We start from the raw sequence: 16,093 nt of genomic DNA on the forward strand, positions 1-16,093 counted from the left end.
TACGAGATTTCGCATAGGTTGCCTGCCCAAGGGCAAGTTATTCCTACTTCCGAGCCCAGTGAGAGTGTCGTGTTCGTGTCTCACCTCCATCGGGGTTTAGGCTTCCCAATGGATCCCTTCGTGAGGGGGCTCATGTTTTACTATGGGCTGGAATTTCACGACTTGGCTCCGAAGTCCATCCTCCACATCTCATCATTCATTGTCGCCTGCGAAGCCTTCCTCCGCACTACCCCTCACTTCGGCTTGTGGCTCAAAACCTTCAACGTTGTGCCGAAGATGATTGCGGGGCGTCAGGCAGAGTGCGGCGGGGAGGTTATAAAGAAGAGGGCCGATGCTCCATGGCCCGAGGGCTCTTTTCAGGAGGAGCTCGGTTTGTGGCAAGATGAGTGGTTCTATATAACCGCTCCCAGGGGCAGCAGGCAGAGGCCGCCACCCGTCGTTTTCCCGGGCCCTCCACAACAGCTGACGTCATGGGTCAACAAAGGGCTTGACTGGGGGCCGTCCAAAGACGTATGCCTGTTGCAGGGCCGGATTCGAGACCTCCAGGAAGGGGAGATCAATCTGGTCGTAGTGACACAGGTTATGGTAATTCGGCGCCTTCTGCCCTGCAAACGTTGCCCCCTCCGCCTGTGGGAATTTAATCCGGAGGGACCACGATCTCTCCAACACTTCATGGGTTTGACACACGTGGAGATGTACAAACTGTTCTTCGGATCACAAGATATGCGTCCGGACTTGACCGAGGACGCTGGCCTAAGCGACAATCGCCCGGATACTCAAGTAAGTAGCCCTGTGTCCGGACACATTGTCCATTTATTTATCATGGGTTTGCCTTTTAACCAGCTATCCCTTGAACAGGAGTGGATAGCGCAAGCAAAATTGATACGGTGTCCGGCCCCCCTCCCTGAGACCACGCCGGATCCCTTGTTAATTAAAATGTTGGAGGTTGCACCTTCGGAGGAGTGCAAAGGGGGGCACAGGGAAACTACCACCTCTGCCAAGGAGGCTTGCAGTAAGGGGGGAATCAAGAGTCCCTCCCTCCAGGGGGTGAAGAGGATCGCTTCCGAAGACCCGGAGGCCAAGGCCAGAAAGTGGGGAAGGAAATCACCGGAAGGTCCTGTGCCGGGAAGAGCCCTGGCCGCACAGTCTCCCCAAAGGAATCAGCCCTCCAGCGAGCCGTAAGTAAAAAAGGGGGGTTTTGTAATAGGGGACATCCCTACTTTATTTCTAAGGTTAACCAAAGTTTTCACCTTGTAGTTTGGATCTCAGCCCCTTCTCAGCAGAGCTCATCTTCGGGGGACCTTCGTCTGGAGATGATGGAGAGCGAAACGCCTCCATCTGCCGCCCCGTCGGGCGGGGCGGACGACCCTGAGGTGTCGTCATGGAGGGTCTCCCCGAGTCTGGCGGGGCCGGGGAGTTTGGCACCCACTGGAGTACGGCCGGTGGAGCTGCAGGATTTGCTCGAGAGGGCGTCTATCTCAGAAGATCACCGCACATTAATGACTATGGTGATTGAAAGGATCTCATCCGCCGAGAGCGGGTTGTATGAGGCCGTCGGAAGTTTGCTGACGGGGTTTGAGGTACGCAAAAAATGACATACCTTTTGACAGTTTTGCACATGGAGTGCGCCCTGTATAGATAGTAGCCCCTGAGACTTGGTATGCTGTCAGAAGTGACAGCGTGCCGAGGATCATAATCTTAGTTATAGAATGTCGCCTTTCCTATGCACGTGGGTGGCCCCCTCTGCTATTTCTTTTCTCCAATAATTTTCATATATTCCAAAATAAATCTTCGTAAAATTTCAGCTCATTTGGAGATGTGCAGAATAGGTATCTCTGATATAGCCTTTTCAGGTCCAGAATTCCAGCTCCGGTAATCTCCCTCTTTGTGTAAACCTTGCATATTATGAGAGAAAAGGCATTAGAATTACTCCACAAAATGTTATATTGAATGAAAATACTATAAATATTAGTAGGAAAACTTGATGCAAAATAGACGTATCAACTCCCCCAAGCTTGGACCTCACTTGTCCTCAAGCGAAAGCCGATATCAATAATCATGTCCACATGTTTAGAGAGAGAGGTGTCGATAAAAAAATATAGACATAGTAGCTCCATGATCATTATTATAATAGTAATAAACTTTATCATAAAACTTCTCATGAGAAAGTAACAATTCATCACAACACCAAAGTATAACGAATAAATTTTCTTGAAAACTTAAAAACTATGTTCCTAGTCAACAATGCAATTGCAATTCAAGAGATTTTCTGGAAGGGTCTCGTGTCGGAGCCTTTTTGGAAAGTCCACATACTCAAATATCATTTAGTCTTCTATGATTGCTAACACTCACACCATATATATGGGGCCAAAGTTTTTAGCCAGACACACAGAAAGTGAGGGGCTTATAATTTCGCCTCCCAACTTATTCACCTCAAGGGTGGTGTCAACATTAATAACTCATGATCACTCACACCCAACTGGATATATGTGCCTAGATCTTTCCCCACCATATGCCGCTTGCAAAAAGAGAAAAAATAAAAAGGAATAGAGGAGAACACTATTGAATCTTGCATAAAAAGTAAATACATAAAAGTAAAGGATAGGCCCTTCACAGAGGGAAGTAGAGGTTGTCTTGTGCTTTTATTTTTGGATGTACAAACCCTTAGTGCAAAAGAACGTCATGTTATATTGCCCCTTATGATAGCAACCTTTATAATGCAGTTTGTTGCTTTTATTACTTTGCCATCACAAGTTCATACAATGCTTATTTTCCTTTACAGTAAAAGATCATACCTATTTAGAAGAAATTTTTATTGCCTTATGCACCGATGACAACTTACTTCAAGGATTTTATTCAATCCATAGGTAGGTATTCTGGACTCTCATAACTTGTACTCCTTCTCCAGGGACATTCTGCCGGATTTCGGGATCCGGCAACCCATTAGAGGTTCGAACACTGGGGTGCGTGCGAAGATCTCAACCTGCCCAGCCTGCCTACTCGCGAGCCTCCCTAGCCTAGCGCGCAAAGCACACAGAGACACAAAGACATAGAGATTTATACTAGTTCGGGCTACCGTTGTGGTGTAATATCCTACTCTAGTGTGGTGTAGTGGATTGCCTCCAGGGGATTCCACAATGGCGGGATATGAAGGGGGACAAGTAGTACAGTCTATCCTGACAAAAGTAGTCTTCGCCTATGAAAAGCCTGTGGTCGTGGCACTATGGTGGGCTCGATGGTGATCTCCGTCTTGCCGCCCTGGCGGTCTTGGTCTCGTTGCACCAGAAATGAAACCTTTGGTCGATTCCTCGGGACTCCGCGCCTGTGGCTTGCCTCCCTTGCACCAAAGAGGAAACCTGCGCTCTGCGCCCACCTGGCGCCCGCCTGGCCTTGGTTGTCACAGCTCACGTCAGCTGAGCCTCATGAGGTAGCTACGTAGATCTCTCCGCCTCTCAGGAGCCCTCCTGAGAAGGCCAACTCCTCCAGGGGTCTTGGCGTCGTCCGCTTCACGAGGCTTGGCCCCTCGCGAGGATCTTGCTGTGTTGTTGTAGAAGCTGGGCCGTACCAGGCCATCGATGGAGCCATGTGGTGGGCCACAGGAAGGCAGGACTGGATACCCCCAAGTCTAGGACGCCGAAAGTAGCCCTCGGGCCCAAGGCACGCTCGGACTTGGCTTACAGGCAAAGCCAAAGGGCAAGGACAAAGCACCATGGGCCCTAACAGCCTGCGGCCCTGGAGACACATGGCGGTTGATGGGACATGGGCTTCTCCACTTCCCCACGCCACCTTGATATCCGATAGAACCAGTAACCGCCCGTTGTCAGCGCAACTTGCCCTTCGTGGTGTGCCGTGCCTAGCTCTTGTTTCTTCCTCCCCAATCGTGCCGCCACATCTGTAGATCTGGTGTCGGCGCCTTGCTCCCTCTTGGTATTCGCCATGTCTCCCAAGCCAAGGAGGAAGAAGGTGAAGTCGTGCGCGTTGGCAGGTCCTCCGCCGGCCTTGGAGCCGGCCCTTGAGCAGTCGATGGTGATCAATCAGGAAGGGCTGGACAAGGTTCGACATGCTCGCCGCCAGCTCCAACGAGGGAGGGGCGACGGGTGCCCGCCCTACGTCTTAGTGGACCAGAGAGATGAGTGCCACTAAGATTCCCATCCATCTACATGCTCTTCTTGCTGGGTTGATTCCTCCCTTCTCCCCCTTCTTCAATGCTATGATGTCGCATTACCAGATCCATCTGCTGCATCTAGATCCCTGCTCCTTCATCCTCCTTGCCGGCTTCGCCTTCCTCTGCGAGGCCATGGTGGGCATCACTCCCTCTGTGGCCTTGTTTCGGCATTTCTTCATGCTCCGGCTGGTGGACGCTCGCTAGCGCTCTGGGTGCACGGCCTTCAAAGCCACGGCCGCGACCGCTGGCTTGGGGATCGACTTCAAGCTCTCGCCCGTCACGGGGGGATTCCGGAAGAAGTGGCTTCTGATGGACGCCCGCACGTTCAGCCCCCTGCTCACGATTCCTGGGTCGTCGTCCTCCCCGAGCTCTGGCTGGCGCCATGTGAAGCTCACTGATCGGCGTCTTGCTTTTGTCTGGAAGAGGTTGGCGAGGCTCCAGGAACTGGGGGCGACGGCGCCAATGGTGGTGAAGGAATTTGTGAAGCAACGCCTTGCTCCCCTCCAGCGCCATTCTCGCCCGATGTGGGATTTCACTGGCGCCGGAGTCCCGATGAGGCTGCAAAAGCTGTCGCTTGCTACCGATACTCTGAGCATGGTGCTTAGGCTCCTGACTGGCGAGCCTGAGCCTGCTGACCTCCCGGGGGACGGCTGCCTCCTTTATCTGTGCTTAAACAAGAAGGCCTTCGCGGGGCAGATTCCCCTGTTTGATGAGTGGGGGTTGCTTCCCGAGGGCATTGAGGGGCCCCGTGAGAATCCAGTATTCGTGGCTCCTCTTCTGATCAACCCTGCTGTGCGCCCAAGTGTGGAGGCATAGGGATGTGCAACAACGTCAGCTGCCGGGCCCTCCTCCGGAGGCCAGCCACAGTAGAGGCTTAGGAGCCTCAAGCTTCTGGGTTCCAGCAGGGGCTGCTACAGAGCCTACGCACCACCAGGCTACGGAGGCAGGAGCCTCTGACACTGGAGACAGTGGCTCTAGAGTTGCTGCTGGCGACGAGGAGCCCACCAATGGCTCCGGAGCCGTGAGCCAGGGGGCCACGCCGGGCGCCGCTGCCCTTGGGACCTCTGCTCCAGATATCACGCCGGACACTCCCCCTCCTGAGGATCACCCATCGGGGCCAGGTCGGCACCGCCTGTGCCTTGAGTCGCTCCTAAAGAGGAAGAGGTCCCTGTGCTGCAATGATGGCACCTGTCGGCTGCTGAAGACGAGGAGATATGTGGCCGCTGACGAGTAAGTACCTTCGCCCTTGATCTCCAAGTGCACTACGTTTTCTCATGGCTGGGGGTTTGCAGGATCTTCATGAAGAATGAACCTCGGGAGGCGAAGACCCCAAAGAGACGCAGCACAGTGCGGGCGAGCAGCCCCTAGCGCCCTGAGCCTGTGCAGGGTACGAGTCCGGCTCCCTCCAGCTCGACACCGCGAGGGTGCACTGGAACCTAGCCCCATGCTTTCTCCCCCCACGACTCTGTCCTTGGGGCGAAGGGTACGCAGGTGATCCTCCCTCTTGTCCTTGACGGCAGGGGGACGTCTGGCATCCTTCGTCTTCAAGCTGCGGGGCCCCACCAGCCATCCCTTAGCCGACGACTAGCGGAGCCCCGAGCGCCTCCCGAGCGACCTCCGGTGCCGGTTGGGACCTTGGCGACGAGCTCGCGCTTGCTCGTGGGCGCAGCATGGTGCGCTTAGGGTTCTTTGGTGAAGCGATGCGCGCCATGGTCCATCTTGGCGGGGAGCTCGCCAACGTCGACACCAGGCTTGAAGGAGAGAACCGCCGCTTGGAGGATGAATGGCAGCAGCTGAAGGTGGCCATCAACCTTGGGAAGCTTCAGCGGGAAGAGGCTGAAGGTTGCGCGGAGGCCTCACTCGCGGCTTTTTGAGAAGCTTGCGCTCGCGCCATGGAAGAGGATGAGGCAGCCCACCGCCATTGCGAGGCGGATGAGGAGCGGGAGCGAGATCTTCTGTCTTCGAGTACTGCCCTATTGCGCGAAATCGAGGAGCGTCGTGTGCTGCTGGCCTCCTCGCCAGGTGAGGTGGCCCTTGCCGAGGCGGAGCTCCTGAGGCGCCATGAGGACTTGACGCTGGAGGCCGTGGATCATAGCCTGGCACTGGAAAGGCTGGAGGTGAGGAAGCGACAAGGCGCCGCGGCTGAGGATGCTGTCGCCGCTCGAGAAGCTCAGGTCCAGGTGGAGGTGGAGGAGAAGGTGGCGAAGGCACGTGCTGAGCTAGCCGAGGGGCACCTCCTAGACCTGGAGCTGCTCAAGGTTGAGTTTGAGGGCCGGACCTCCATCCTGAAGACCGAGCTACATGCGGTGAAGCAGCGCGAGGGCGCTGCCCGAGAGGCCCTGACTTCTTCCGAATCTGCCCTGGGTTCTACTCGGGCTGAGATATCCTCTCTCTGGAAGCAGGAGGAGGACACCGCCTCCCTCCTGGAGAAGACTTTGAGTGAAAAGTGCCGCCGCCTGATGCTGGAGCGCGAGCACGGCCCCATGCTCTAGGGTCTGCGTGTCAGACCCAACAACGCCTTGGGTGCCATTTGTGACGAGAGCGCTCCTCACCCACATGAGAGCGACTATGCCAGCCATCTCCGCTTCTTCACTGATATCATGACCCGCCTGGAGGAACAGACCGCAAAAGCTCGCCGGCTCATTGAGGAGAGGAGTCGGGGCCTCCTTGGGCGCGCACTCTCGCGCATCTTCAGCAACCTCCTGAACCCTGACTCCCACTTCGACTTCAGCACCGTGCTAGCCCTCATGCCTGCAGCTACCCAAGACAAGCTTGCCAAGTGGGTGGATAGTCATGTGGATGCTCTTGTGAAGGAGCTGACTCCTAAGGATGACACGGCCGTGCTCGCAACCAAAGGGGATGGCGCGGATGGAGATGACGAGGAGGGTGGCAGCTTCAGCACAAGCAGTGTGGACTGGAGTGACGAAGAAGGCGCATCCAGCTAGGCCTGTATCTCTTTTACTTTGACCGGTACGAAAAGTCGAGTGCATCCTTGTGAGAGCATTTTGAAAAGGGGGTGCCCCTTATGATATATGAGATTGCTAAATGCTTTTTGAAGTAACACCCGGAGGCGGCCCGGCAAGGCTGCATGCCGATGAACAGGATAGTTGTTTTTGACTTATCTTGGGTTTCGTGGGTCCTGAGCGAGTCCTGGTGCCGTAGCAGCGCCCCTTCTCCTGAGGCGAGCCTGCCGCTGGCTCGCGAGGCCCTGTGCCTCTCGAGGGGCCTGCTGGCCTGCTATGGAGTGCCTCGTGAGGAGCCAACTGCTAGATTGTGGCAAGGTGGGCGCACGGAGCGGCCGCACCTTCGAGCCCCTGAGGGGAGCGATTAGCGCCAGCGAGTACATCGTATCCAGACCCCGCTCATGAGGTGCTAGAGGGCAGGGTAGCGGTCACGAGATCTAAGAAAAGAACACAAGAACTTAAGGCAATCAAGCGACACGAGGAAAAGAAAACTCCCCCCGTTTTATAAACGCACATAAAACACACTGCTTCAAAAAGTTGGCAAGCGAGTACAAAAAGAGAGGCAAAAAGCAGGCGGCCGCGTCCGGCGCCTAACTGGTCTTCAGTCTTCAGTCTTCGGTCTTCTCACCAGTGCGAAGCTAAGTGCTTCCACTGGCTGGGCATAGTCATTGGGGACAGTGTTGACGGCCAGCACGGAGCATGGTGCTTCCACGAGGACGTGGGTGGGAGCCCCGTGAGGCCCCAGGGCGGCACTCAGGAGACTCGAGGGCATGTACAGCCCCACTCGATATTACGTGAGAGTGTCATGAGCGGAGACCTTCACAGGCCGGAGCCTTGCTTCATACGCCCGACGAGGACCCCGTCGTGCGCCGCCCTTGACCACCATTGGGGAGACAGGAAACCAGGACAAGGCCAAGGGGCCTAGGGGATGTTGACGGCGTCCTCGGCGACCGTAGGCCCCCTGCCGAGGGGAAGGGCTCGCCAGCGCCTTCCCCGGCAGGGAACCTACCTCCAGGCTGGGTCTTGCTTCGTGCAGTGCAAGGAGGGCCCTGCCGCTGGGCTTCCCCCTCGCTGCTCCCAACGTCCTTCGCGCTCCAGAGGGGAGTCCGCCATCCTGAGGGTCTTGGTAGTCGCTGCGTCTTGGTTCACCTGCGATCCATGGTTAGTGTAAGCATGCCCCTGCGGTGTTAACTGTACCCAGAGGCTACCGCTGTTGGGGACATCGGCAGGGGTGAGGGATCGGTTGGGGCCCTCTCCTAGCGCGTGCCTTGGATCCATCGCGACGGGAACGTAGGCTTCCGGGATGCTCGCGCCAGGGGCGCCACCCGGCGGCCTAATGCTCCCGCCCCCTTCTTTCATCCTCTGGTCCTGCTGGCAGGGGCCGGCACTCCAACACGGCCCCTGGTGGCGTTTTCCGAAGCAGCCCCGTGCCAAGGGGGCACGTTTGGGGCGGCGCGGGCTGCTCCGCGAAGTTGCTTGGTGTCGAGAGGCTCTCTGTGGTCCCTGGGAAACGGCATGCGGCTGTGTCGGGGATGAACGCATGCGCCCACCATTGCCTGCGATGTGGGGAGGGTGCAGAACGGCACCGCCCCCCTGCACATCATGTCTAGCAGCTCAGCGACCCGCTCCAAAAGGGCGTCGCGGCCGCTCTCGAGCAGCCTGCACCGCAGAAGCTCACGGGCCACGATGACTGCCGCCCGCATGTTCGCTTGTTCCCTCCGGGAGTGCGGAGTAGTTGCTGCAGCATAGTTCGCAGATCGCGCGGCCCCCGCGTCCGGTCTCCCCCGGCAGAACGCGGGCCGTGAGCAAGGCAGAGTGGAGGTCTTCTTCGCCGGTGGGTGCTGCCGAGGAGGTCTGGACGACCCAGTGCTCGACGTGGGCTCTCAGGGCATCGGCCATGGGATCGGTGGAGCGGAGGAGGACTGGTCAACGGGAGAGGAAAGCTGACGCACCCCTACCTGGCGCTCCAAATGTCGGATTTAAGGATCCGGCAACCCGTGAGAGGTCCGAACACTGGGGTGTGTGCGGAGCTCTCAACTTGCCCAGCCTACCTACTCGCGATCCTCCCTAGCCTAGCGTGCAAAGCTCATAGAGACACAAAGACACAGAGATTTATACTAGTTCGGGCCACCGTTGTGGTGTAATACCCTACTCTAGTGTGGTGTGGTGGATTGCCTTGAGGGGTATGGATGAACTAATACAAGGATGAACAAGCCTCAGGAGGTGAGGTGTTCTTGAGCTGGTGTGTTGCTCTACTTGCTCTGGTTTTCGGTCCCTCTCTATGGTGGTGGACAAGTCCTATATATAGTGCCTTGGTCCTCCTCCCAAATATGAGCGGGAAGGGATTCCACATCGGCGGGATTTGAAGGGGGACAAGTAGTACAGTCTATCCTGACAAAAGTAGTCTTCGCCTGCGAAAAGCCTCTGGTCATGATGCTGCGGTGGGCTCGGTGATGACCTTCGTCTTGCCGTCCTCGTGGTCTTGGTCTCATTGCCCCAGAATGGAAACCTTTGGTTGATACCTCGGGACTCCGCGCCTGTGGCTTGCCTCCCTTGCACCGAAGAGGAAACCTGTGCTCTGCGCCTGTCTGGCCTTGGTCGTCATGGCTCACGTCAGCTGAGCCTCATGAGGTAGCTACGTAGATCTCTCCGCCTCTCAGGACCCCTCCTGAGAAGGCCAACTCCTCCAAGGGTCTTGGCGTCATCCGCCTCGCAAGGCTCGGCCCCTCGCGAGGGTCTTGCTATGTTGTTGTCGAAGCTGGGCCTTACCAGGCCGTCGATGGAGCCACGTGGTGGGCTGCAAGCAGACAGGACTGGATACCCCCATGTCCAAGACGCCGACACATTCAATGTCACCAAGCGTTTTTCTGAATCTGGAAATCAAAGTGCACGATGAAATTAAAGGTTTTTGCCTGGTTGTTATTCCACAATAGACTCAATAGGGGAATACGCTAAAAAGGAGGCACTACAACATAGGAGAAAATCATAACTGCCTTCTCTGTGGTCTGGACAAAAAGGAAATAGTTGAGCATATGATTTTCACCCACTCCTTCAGCAAGCAGTGTTGGGATAAACTTGATATTCACTGGGAGCCCTTCCCCGGCCACTTGCAAGCTATTGAAGTCCGAAAAATGGCCACCCATCACCTATGTTCCTAGAGAAATTCATAGTGGCGGCGCAATAATAAACATTTTAGAGCTATAGCCCCCTCACTCAGCACTTGGCTTGATAGGTTTAAGAGGGATTTTGAGCTACTTCAGCATAGGGTCAAAGAGGCGCATAGGCCCTTTGTTATAAATTTTGTACACTCTCTATAGTAGTTCCTTTGCTTGCTTAATCCCCCCTCTCTCTTGACACAAAGTGGTCAACCCCCCCCCCCCATTTAAATACTCATTTTGTATAGTATCACCTTATATTAATATATTAACGCTGTAGGAGCCTTTCCTACAGTTCATGGTCAAAAAAAATGTCATTACCTTTCATGAGATTAGCATATGATCTTTTTCATTACTTGCCTTATTTTGATTGAAACAATAAAGTAAAGAAGGAAAAACTCAAACTAAACTTTATTATATAAGTCTCACTCGATTACATAGATAGATAGATCACGAAACTAGCACTCGAAAATAGATCATACTAAACTTTTATTCAACTAAATCATGAAATAACTAAGGATCGAACTAAAAATAGAAGATAATAAAAGTGATGGTGATACGATACCGAGGCATCTCCCCAGAGCTTGGCAGAAGCCAACAGGAGTGCCCATACCCGTGTACTTAAGTCTCCTTCATTGGTGATGGAGGTGGTGATGAGGTGATAGGCCTGCACTTCAACCTTAGCATATATTTCCAATCTACGGTTGGTGGTGGAGCTTAGCACACTTGCCCAGCTGGGGCGATAGTGGCTACGCGTATATGTACGTCTGGATTCCTAACATCGCGAACTGGACCCCTTCTACGGTTGCCATGGGCCTCCTTTTATAGATTAAGGGGTCACCAAAATGGCAAATCGGTCATTATGCACTGATAAGATAGCAAACAATGGTATCATACCTAACTCTACAGGTTGACCAGGCACATTAAATACGTCGCTCAATGTCACATCGTTGCTCTCCCAGCAAGCCTTGCCGGGCTTATTCTGCCAGCTCCATGCTTGCTTGTTCAACACGTCATAGGATGGGTTTCATCTATAGGTTTTCCCATAGAAAGGGGTTGCCATGTGGCGAATAGCTGCCACTTAATTGCTTTGTGGCTTGACACCGCATTGATCCATGACTTGGGTCGCGGGGAAGTGGGTGATGTGGTGTTTCTGGCCTCCGTGAGTGCCGGCAGGCCCTGCCGGGACGCCTTGGTTGCTTTGTTCTGGGGGTGGCTCTTCCCTTGCCAAGCCTATTTGCCCGGCAAGGGAGGCTTTCCTTATGACAATATCTTGCTTCTATGGCTTGATCTTGGTCCTCTTGTTCTGCATGCTGGTCGTTCAAAATCTTGGTCTCTTACTCTTCATCATGGCCTGATGTCGTCCGTGCACAAGTCAGGGGAAAATATATACCCCTGTCTATTTTCGCCGACATAAGCCCCTGGGCCTGAGCCACACATGTCGGTGCGGCACGTTGGGTTAGGCCCCAAACAGTGCACAGACACCTAGTAGGGAAGGGTTGCACACGTCGGATCATCGTGATGACCAGTCAATCCAACGTCCACTTTGCACGATTACTGCGTGTCGTGGGGTTGTGGGTTTGTTGCAGTTAATGGTAAAATGTTAACTTTATGAAGTGTCGCGTCTGTGCTACACACTTCGCCCCTTTAAAACTGGGGAAAACAGAGCGGCACGGTTTACCTTTCACTCGCTTCGCCCTTCCACCATCTTCCTCTGCAAGCCAAGCGATAGCTTCCTCCTCTCTCTTTCCTGCCCACCGCCGCCCCTCTCTTCGACCACTTTTCCTGCTTGCATCTGCATCGCCGCCCCAGAAATGGGGAAGAAACCCGCGGAAAGAGGAAAGCAGGTGGCCGCGGCGAAGGAGGTGGCCGCTGATGGGAGCAAGAGGGCGGCGGAGCTGAACAGGAAGCGGAGGGAAGATGTCGTCTTTCTTCCGTCGACCTTGAACGGCCCAGTTCTCCAAGCGAGGTAGGGATATGTGTGGGGAAGGCCTGTCCATAAGGGGCACAAAGCGCCTGTAGTTTATGCAGTTGGGCAAGAAGATCTGCCAAATTTGTATCGATTCTTCTGTGCTTATTTCATCTGCGGATTCTGTCCCCCCTTCCCCGATTTCTTCAAGGCGATCATAACCATCTGTAGATTCCACCTTCTGGATTTCACGCCGAATGCAATGGCGACCATGCCCATCTTTGCGCATTTGCGCGAGAATTTTGTTGGAGTCTTTCCCAATGTGGATCTGTTCCGACATTATTTTGTCCCGCAGGTGGAAAACAAGGGCCATCGCTCTGGGACTATCACCTGGATGCCGCGGTCGGTGAGGAAACTCGGGGATTATATCCCTAGGAGGTAGCGTGAATGGTTGGATGAGTGGAGAGGGGACTGGTGCTAGATCCAGGATGAGGAAGCCCCTAAGTTTTGTGAAGCACATATGGCATGTGTTGAGTGCGGCAAGGAATGGAGCGCTCTGGGCCTTACTGAAGACAGGCTTTGCCTGACAATAAATAGGATGACCCGTTTGAAGGCTATCGGGCTAACCATAGAGCATGTGGGGTCAGATTTTCTCCTCCGTCGCATTTTGCCCCTGTAAGAGAGGGACAAGCCCGCCTAGTTGTATGGCGAAGCTGCAGACAGGACGAGGTTGCTCCCAGGATTGGAGTGCAACTTGTCAGTTTATGGCCATGCCTGGTTATGCGATCAGTTGTTTGGCCGCTTCGAGCTGTTCAAACTCCCGGCGACAGTTATCCCTCGAAATATCAATTCAGCCCGGGATCAGATACTGAAGTAGATGCCGGACTACAATGCTCATGTGGTAGCAAGTGACTGGCATCTACCCTCTTTTGATGAAGAGCTTCAGTGGTCAAGCATCTTAGCGGAGAAGGCCGCCAAGGTTGAAGGTGTGATGTATAAACACACCTCACGGAGGTGGCGTATATCTTGAGGAGGGTCCAGGAGGCCAGGGCGGCACGCCTTGCGCAGATGGCAAAGGCCGCGAAGGCCGGGAAGGGAAAGGGGAAAGCTGAGGATGAAAGCTCTTCTCATGGAGGCAGCGAGGCGCAAGCCACTAAAGCGGTTGCCGGGAAAGGGCTTACTAGGGGCGACCTTGCCAGGCTTGATGCCTTGGCCAGAGTGGCAACGAAGCTCCAGGAGGAGGAGGAGGTTGGCGAAGTGGCAGTGCTCAAGGAGGAGGAGTGGTTGGCGGCTGGGCCTCAAGCCCCCGAGCCAGTCCTTGACCAGCGCCCCCGTAGGCGCGCTGGTAGTCGAGGTGCAGCAGCCCCCAATCCGGCGCCATTCGCCAAGAGGGTGTAGAAGACTGCCACCAAGGTTACCAAAGTGGAGGTGGCGCTTCATCAGTCTCCTCGCCTCGCCAGGATCAAAACATCCCCCATCGAGCAAGCGGCAGATGTGGAAGACGATTTCGTCTCCACTTCGGGTTTGAGCTCTTCATAGAGCTCGTCTCCACCTAAGCTCCCAGTGCCACACCAGGCGCCAAAGCTGCTGGAGAGCTCTACCCCTCCACCCCCAAAGAGGAGAAGGGAGCCCTCACCTCCCATGGAGTTCAACTTGAAATCCATGCTCATCGAAGAAGAGTAAGGAATATTCTTCCTTTCATGTATAACTCCGGTCTGCTTGATTATCCTTGTTGGCTAACCTATTGTTTTGCTGTTGTCGCCAGGGAAGTGGAGGTGGACACGATGACCCTCATCTACCGCCCCCGGAAGAAACTTCGACGCCTGGGGTTGTTGAAGACTGCGAGGAGTCTGACTTTGGCGGAGGGCGACGCGGGTGAGCCCATGCCGAGCCCCCAGTCCAGTCCTTGGCTCAGAAGCGGGGACTTGGTACTCCTTCCTGGCAGTGGTGGTGAGAGGACGCAAGGCGATCCCCACCTGGAGGGGCACGTCTTTTCTGCCGACCGGGTCGAAGATCCTCTGGCAGAGCCTTCCATGGGTGAAACTGCGCAGAGAGCTGCTGGGGTTGCCTCGGGAGGAGGTGAAGTGCAGAGCCCGGTAACGGCTACTGCCAGGGAAATTGAAGTCCCTACCCGGCAAGCTTCTCTTGGTATTCCACTTATATTCTTCTTCTTTTCTCTCTTCTTCTTCTTTTTGTCCTGATTACCTCTTCTGATTTCTTCATCACTTCGAACTTATGCTTCTTTGTTGTCCTTTGTTATCCTCATCCGCAGGACCCCAAGCCAAAGAGCCGGAACCACTGGAGGTGGCAGTAGACATAGGCAAGGCTGTCGCGGAAAAGGCTGTTGAGATTGCTGCCACAGAGGGACAGGGCCTTGCTGCTGGGGATGCCCAGGATTCCTTGGCGGTAGTGGAGCATTCTTCAGAGGAGGCCCTGGAAAAGGGGGTGGTGGTTGAGGTGAAAATTCCCCTCTATACCATGGATCCACTCCCCTCCCCTGGGGTCATTACAAACATTCTGCCTCCTCCCTCAAACACACTAGACATGGTGCCGTCATCGCCTAGGACAGGATCCCCGACCCATCTTTGAAGATGAGCTCTGAGCTTGATGAGGATCTTCAACATCTCCTGGCGCCGCTGTACCAAGAAGCTGGGGAGGCCAACGACTCTGGTGCCATCGCAATGGACTTGTCCTTTTTGGAGTCCATGGCGACATGCGTGAGGGAGATGCAGGCCCAACACAATGAGAAGTGTCAGGCACTTAAGGATCAGCGTGAGTCCGCCAGTAGGGTGAACCAGAAGCTGAAGGATAAATGTCTAGAGCTGCACGAGTGGCATGACAAGCAGTTCAAAGTGCTCCTGAGGCAGCAATAGGCACTCTTGATGATGCGGGAAGATGTCATGGCCCGCGAGGAGCGCCTGGCAGGGCACAAGGCATCCCTGGACGTCAGAGAACAGAGATCTCCCTCCGGGAGGAGAAACTCGAAGCCACTCTGCGCGCCAAGGATGCTGATTTGGAGGCTCTGGTGCGCCAGCGCACCAAGGATCTGGAGAACAAACATGGAGCCTCCTTGGACGCTATTGTGGCTGGCTCTGCTGCCCAAATAAAGAAACTCCCTGATGACCTGGCTGCCGCGTCTACCGCCAAGACTGATCTCGACCAGCAGGTGGCTAAGTTGGCGGAAGACCTTCCCGGGAATGCCAAGGAGATGGAAGCTCTCAAAGAGGAAGCGCGAAAGGCGGAAGCTCTCTTGGCTGATGCATAGTCGCAACTCTCCTCCAAGACCCAGAGTCTTGATACCGCCAACAGCACCATTGCCGACATGAAGGCCAAGATCGGGTCCTTGGAGAGCGCGGTAGAGTCCACTAAATCCCGTCAACAGCTGTTGTCCAATGATCTGGATACTTCCAGGCATCTTCGGAAAGATGCGGAGGCCAAACAGAAGAACCAGTCCAAGCAAGTTGGCCTCTAGATCAAGAGCCTGATCGACGTTTCCGAGTGCCTTGCTGCACAAGCTGTGGCGATGGGTATGGATGACCTAACTTTCTGCATAGCCAGCACGAGGTCCCAAGCGCCTAGTTGGGTGTGTCCTTCAACGAGTTTATCCAAAAGCTGGAGGTGCATGAAGAAGGGATCCCAGCGCTTTGCGACCGAGTCCAAGAAGCTTGCCGGTGACGCCCTCTTCATGGTTCTGAGCAACATCGCTTGCCGCCACCCAGACCTCGATCTTGACGACAGATTCAGGAAGCCGCCAGCGGGCGCTGACGTCACAGCTGCCAAGGAGAAGGACGCCCCTTGAACCGCCAGGGTGTAATGCCCCAAGACCGATGTGCCAGGTGTCATCCAGTTATTCGCCGTTGTTGCCATGTCATTCGCTTGCATATTGCACTTTGCCATGTCA

Source organism: Triticum aestivum, chromosome 3B, assembly GCF_018294505.1.
Source record: "Triticum aestivum cultivar Chinese Spring chromosome 3B, IWGSC CS RefSeq v2.1, whole genome shotgun sequence".
NCBI lineage: Eukaryota > Viridiplantae > Streptophyta > Magnoliopsida > Poales > Poaceae > Triticum > Triticum aestivum.